The following is a 7,500-nucleotide window of genomic DNA, read 5'->3' as shown; positions in this document are numbered from 1 at the left end:
TGTTCAACTTTTCATTTCTTCATCAGAACGCATTGTTAATGAGTCATATCTTTATAAAAATGATCCCTGTAACAATCATCAACATAGTTAAGGTTGGTGGGACGAGTTTGGGACAGCACTGCCAATTGAAATTTCCTTGAATGGAGAATATCATTATTCATTACAAATTAAAATAATTCACAGAGTAATAGTTATATGCCAGAAGGTGCATGACTATGGTGTAATCTGATGTTCTTATAATCAGCGTAATCAACATAGACAAATAATGAAAAATAAAATGGTCACATTTCTGTCTTCACCAACGCCTGACTCTGTTGCGTCATCCACCTGAGAATTTGTTTTTGTTAATAAGGGCGTTCTAGAGTGTAAATCAGTTATGAAATAAACCTTATCACCATTTCCTTGGCTCCGTACATGTTAAACGAGGCCCTTAAGTATTATTGTAATAGTGTTTTTTTTTTATTCAGAATTAACGGAAGAGTACATCTGATCACAAATACATTAACTCATCTATAAACATCTTGATGCTGCTTGTTATTACAAGCTAAGCTACAACCCTAGTTGGAAAACCAAGATACTATAAACCTTGGAACTCATACATGGAAAAATAAGTACGATTTAATTAAATATGCGGGACTGAAAATGTAATACATTTACCTCTGCCAACGAAGTTTGAAGGAGGTTATGTTTTCGCCCTTGTTTGTGTGTTTGTTTGTGAACAGCCTCCTGGCCACAATTTTTATCGTAGAGATATGAAACTTTCAGGGATTAATTGTTATGTAAGAAGCTGAAAATTATTAGATTTTGGAAGGTCAAGGTCACGGTCCAATTCGCGTAATTAGACATAAGTTTGGACATTGTTGTCACATAGACTTCAAACTCGGATCATATTTCAGTGTATGATTGATTGACTTAAAGTTTTCTAGCATCCTGACATCTAAGGTCATTGACGCTGATTTGAGTGTATGAAAATTCACGCCAATTAATACATGATAAGGTCAAAGATCATGGTCACGGTTTAGCAAAAGGTCGAGAAATAAGCTACTGCGTCAGGGGTCTGCGCTCTACTGAGTGTCTTTGTAGTCTGTACTATGCATTTCAGGAAAAAAATAGTGTGTTTTTCTTTAATATCTGCCATACTATTACTTGATCAGAATGGTACTTTGACACAGCACTCTATAAACCTCCCCTTAATTTTTGATACTTTAATACACCGGCAAATCTCGTTAATTAAGGCATTTACTCTTGTCATAATAAAGCCCAAGTCAAGTGAATCGGGTAAGTAGGTGAAGCAATTCGAATGCGTACACTCCCCCGTCCCTCCCCTCTCCTTTCCTCCCTCTGTCTAAACCGTCCTCCTATCCCTCCAGTAACCCCTCTTAGTCTCTCAAGTGTCGCTTACTCTACCTTTTCTGTAACCTATTATATTTGTTAATAACTGATAGAATTGATATGTTGGATCCTTGTTATAATTCTTATTAACATGTCATGATATTGTTGTATTTCGTCAGGGTGTATAAGGAGTTTATAGCCCTTGGGTTAATAGAACCTTGCTTTTCTAAGGTTGTAGCTTACATGATAATAATAATAATAATAATAATAATAATAATAATAATAATAATAATAATAATACAGGCGATGCCATGAACAGCTCTATCTCATCTTCCTCCCCCAAAACCTTTATCCGATTTCCCTCTGACCTCGGTGGGCTATTACGAACTTTCCCCTGGCTAAAAACGACTTTCATTACAAGCAGTAGAAAAGGCGGGGTATTAACCCTAGCCACTAATTCACCCTGGCTATGACTATTACAGCAACATTATACTTTGTTAGAAGGCTGTGGCCTTGGTTAGAATATTTTTTTTATTTACGATATTACTTATACATGTGAATGCATATCTACACATAGGTAAGTTAAGACAATTATGTATAATACCAGTATGTATATGTATGTTATGCATATATTCACACATGTATAAACATTATATATATATATATATATATATGTATACATATATATATATATATATATATATATACATATATATATATATATATATATATATATGTATGTATGTATATATATACATATATATATATATATATATATATATATATATATATATATATATATATATTACATCTATACATATATATGTATATATACGGTATACATACATATATATATATATATATATATATATATATATATATATGTACCGTATATATACATATATATATATATATATTATATATATGTATATAATATATATACTGTGCATATATATACATTATATATATATATATATATATATATATGTATATATGTAATATATATACTGTGCATATATATATATATATATATATATAATATATACATATATATATATATATATATATATATATATATATATGTATATATACGGTATAGCCCAGCGGCATAGTAAGAAATATGAAACCAATTGTTCAAATTGTTCTAAAAGCACCAAAATTGGCACACATGTGGATTAATACATTCTGAACAATTTTGGATATGGAGGCATTCAAGATTCTCCCCGTAGCACATTTGGCGGCCATTTTTCAAAATGGCCGCTATTTACCGTTAGCGTCATTGAATATGTACCATAATTTGTCTTTTTGTGGATGCTAAAGGTGATAAGTGTGCTAGAGGTGATAAGTATTGTACAATTACACATACTTCTGTGCTTACCAAATAATTTGGCTACCATTTCACAAGAAAATGAATTTTACTTTGCAGCGGCAGCGTTGGTGGCAGTGACGGCGGCTGCAGTAATAGTATAGTGTTGATAGTCATGGTGCTTGTAGTAGTAACTTGTGGTAACATGGTGGTGTTTTGTGTCTTTGCAGGTGAGGCAGCAGCAGCACCACCTGACATCAGAGACGCGTTGTTCCAGACTGCAGCCATGGCAAAGAAGTTCCAACTGGTCGATACTTTTGAGCAACGTACTCCCACAACACCTCCTGAGACAAACTGGAAGCTGTGTCTTGTATGTCAAGAGGAGACAACAGAGTCACTTGTCTGCCCAGTACTGTCCAAACGCCGAGACCCTGGGAGTGGATACACGACAATGGCTGCAAACTTGGTCAAATTTGATGAACTCGGAGAACTGCCAAGAACTGTTCAGTTACAGAGACTAGATGAAGGACAAGGTGTTGAGGCGACAATGGTTGCCCACCAGGCCAAGTGGCATAAAACATGTATGCTCAAATACAATAACACAATGCTACGAAGAGCAGAGAAGAGACGCATCGCAAGCAGCTCAGCATTTGATAGTACTGACAATGTCCAGGCCAAGCGCGCCAGAACACACTCTTCAGAAGCCACTACCAGCGGCACCTCCTGCTTTTTCTGTGGAAAGTCTGGCACAGAGACCCTACATGAAGTAACAACCTTCCAGGTGGACACACGCGTACGGAAGTGTGCAGCGCAAGTTGGGGACAATGAACTCATAGCCAGGCTCAGCATGGGTGATATGGTGGCTCTGGAGGCCAAGTACCATTCCAAGTGTTTGTTGGCTCTTTACTATCGTGCAAAGACCACTGTAGAAGCCGAGCAGAAAACTGACCATGAAGGTGTAATGTCAAGAATCGTACTGGCTGAACTGGTCCTGTATATCGAGGAAACCCACCTAGAAGAGGGCACCACCCCAGTCTTCAGACTCGCAGAACTTGTAAAGCTATACACAACAAGAATGGAACAGCTCGGGGTTGTTTTGTGCCAGAAAGTTAATAGCACAAGGCTGAAAGAGCGCCTGTTAGCCCAGATACCAGGCCTGAGATCCCACAGCAAAGGCCGAGATGTTTTACTAGCGTTTGATGAAGACATTGGTGAAGCGCTAGGCAAAGCCTGCGAGCAAGACTGTGACACTGAGGCAGTTCACCTTGCGCGTGCTGCACAGATAGTTCGTCGATATATGTTTGAAGACACTTACCAATTCCGTGGATCATTCCCGGGCGGCTGTCAGGAGGACTCTGTGCCAAACGTACTAGTTGCAATGGTAAATATGGTGCTGGATGGCCCCACCATCAAGAATCAAAGCCATTCCTCTTCAACACAAGCAGCTCTTTCCATTGCGCAGCTTCTCAAGTTCAACAGTGTCAAGCAAAGTCGGAAGCAGGGAGCAACCAAGACACAGGAGCCTCCAGCTGTCAGACACAGTACGTCTCAAGAAACTCCTCTTCCAACCTATGTTGGGCTGATGCTGTATGCTGAAACACCCAAGAGAGGACTTGTGGACAAGCTCTTCTCTCTGGGCCTAAGCATCTCATATGACAGAGTCCTACGTCTTTCTGCCCAGATGGGAAACAGCGTGTGTCAGCTGTACCGCATAGAGGAAGTGGTCTGCCCGCCTACCCTGCGTAGCAATGTGTTCACAACTGCGGCTGTGGACAACATTGACCACAACCCAAGTGCCACCACAGCCAAGAATTCATTCCATGGAACAGGAATCTCGCTTTTTCAACACCCAACGTGTGCAGATGAGGGAGTGGATCGTAGCATTGCTCTCACTGGGCGTGATACTGGATCAAAGACGGTTGAGCCTCTACCAGAATATTACACGGATGTACGTCCTGTTGCTTCTTCTGTCAAAGGGCAAATGATCCCAGCTACTTCTGTGACCTCTCTTAGACGCCACAACTGTGAGCAGCACATAGAAGATGAGTATATGTGGCTGGAGAACACGAGAAGTGTTCTCAAAGATGATGTTGAGGCCTGTGAAAACACATCATGGGCTGCATACCATGCAAGGCACCAAGATCCAAAGCAACCAGTCATCACACCAACGTCCCTGCTTCCCTTGTTCCAGGAGAGTGCTCACACTGTGGCAATGATCAGACACTCTATTGATGTAGTCAGGAGTGCAGTTAAACATCTCAACCCAGGCCAAACTCCAGTTCTGACTTGCGACCAGCCACTATTCACTCTAGCAAAACAGATCCAGTGGAAGTGGCCAAACACATATGGAGAAGACCAACTGGTGGTGATGTTTGGGGGGTTGCATATTGAGATGACGGCACTGAAGACCCTGGGTGACTGGTTGCAGGGAAGTGGGTGGACCCAAGCACTGGTACAAGCAGAGATCACAACTGAAGGAATAGCAGACTCATTTCTTCGAGCAGCTCACGTCACACGCACCAGAAGAGCACACCAAGTCACAGCGGCTGCGTTGTATAATCTCCAATGGCGTGCCTATGACAAGTACAGCACCACCAATACAGAAGATGATGAGCACCCTGAAAGCTTCGAAGACTGGTGCAGTCAGAGAGAACAGAGTTATCCGCAGTTTCAGTACTGGTCAACAGTCTTGGCACTGGAGCTGTCCACTCTGATCTATGTGCGATCTCTGAGAGAAGCCAATTTTAGCATGTACGTGGATGCTCTGACAGAACTGGCTCCGTGGTTCTTCGCACTAGACCACACGAACTATGCCCGATGGATACCAGTGCATCTACGGGACATGGCAGAACTGGCAAACAAACATCCAGACGTCTTCACAGAGTTTAGCAAGGGACACTTCACAGTCCAGAAGACCAAGAGGATCTTTTCAGCAATCCCTCTTGACCAAGGACATGAGCAGAACAACGCGTATGTCAAGGGTGATGGAGGAGCCATCGGCCTCACAGACAATCCAACTGCACTGAGGCGCTGGATGGTTGCCGGACCGGAGGTTGCTAGAGTGATTGTGGAATTTGACGACTTCAATCTGCATCCACACGATCAAGAGGAGACACGTCACCACGAAGAGACACCAAGTGTGCAGAACACTTTTGCCAGAGATGTGCGCTCACTCGTGGCCGTCATTGAAGAGCAGGATTACACAAGTACTGTGCCTAGAGACTGGGCTTTTGGTCGACTATATAACTACAATCTGACCATACTGTAAACTTCCCGTACTCTGTGTATTATTTTGACTAGCAATTTTGCCAGCAATTTGAAATAAAAAAGCAACTTGAGCAATTAAAGTGTGTTCCTGAAATCAGGTACTGGTTATTAGAGGTATTATGTCATTGAGTATTGAAATCTTCATCAAATGTCCACTTTTTCCACAAAATGGCGGCCAGTTTGGGGGCCATTTTTGAGAAGATTCATCTAAATATCTGTTAAACATTTATTGATGTTAATTCTGATGTAAAAAAAGGGAATTTTGGCCCATCTAGCACCAAACTAACGACACATAATGAAGTCTATGTAATGACGCTAATGTTAAATGGCGGCCATTTTGAACAATGGCCGCCATATCTTCCTAAGGGCTAATCTTGAATGCCTCCATATCCAAAAATGTTTAGAATATATTAATCTACATGTGTGCCAATTTTGGTGCTTTTAGACCAATTTGAACAATTGGTCTGCTATGCCGCTGTACTAGTATATATATATATATATATATATATATATATATATATATATATATATATATATATATATATACCATATATATATATATATATGTATATATTATAATATAAATATATATATATATATATATATATATATATATATATATATATATATATATATATATTATAATATATATATATATACATATGTATATATTACAATATAATTATATATATATATATATTATATATATATATATATATATATCTGATTCTGATGGTAGATTATTCGAGATAAAATATTTGTGTATCATTCCAATACACAATTATTGTGCTAAACTAGACTTCGAACTTATTTTCAACTGTAGAATTTTATCTTTAAAATGAACCGATGGAAGAATTCCCAGGATTTTATCGTAGAGCTGTGGTCATGGTTCCGGACGATGTCGAATTCCAGAGGCGAACGAAGAAGCAGATTAACAAGGAGGGTAAAAATGTTCCTGACTCCGCCATATTGGAGATGAAAGGTTGGAAAATGTTGGGCCTGTGAAGGTAGTTTTCTGGTTTCATTTTGAAATAGAAGAATTGAATAAGTGAACATCATTTTGTTTTCAGTATCCATGTTTTATATAAATTTATTTTTCATTTAGATTTTAATCTAATGTTGTTGTAGAAGATAATAAAGGGAGTACAAGCGTAAATGTCTTGTATTTATTATAAATCTGGAATGAAGTACAGTAGTCATAAAAATATGCATTTAAGCACTAATAAATTGCTTACAGTATTATATTTTTTATACATTACTCTGCTCCTCTTTCCTTATAATGCTGTTTCGGAAACTTAGTTACTTAGGTGTTTAATTTACTTCCTAATTACATTTTATTCTATTGAATGTATTCCTTGCTAAGCGGTATATCTTAGCAATCCAGATTTGCCACCGGTTATACTCGTATGCGTAGATGAACAACTTGGTGGAGTATTGAAGTCATTGGCAGCAGGGTGACGGATTGGGTTTAAGGCGATGGACTTTTACTCCCGATGCCTGGTGGTTAATCTTACTAGAATTAGTATGGACCAGTAGGAATCACTTGCCTTAGTTAGATAGGCACTGCGCATCACAAGGAACTGGCTATTCTTTGA

Source organism: Palaemon carinicauda, chromosome 40 (genome assembly GCF_036898095.1).
Source record: "Palaemon carinicauda isolate YSFRI2023 chromosome 40, ASM3689809v2, whole genome shotgun sequence".
Taxonomy (NCBI): Eukaryota; Metazoa; Arthropoda; class Malacostraca; order Decapoda; family Palaemonidae; genus Palaemon; species Palaemon carinicauda.
This window is presented reverse-complemented; position numbering follows the sequence as displayed.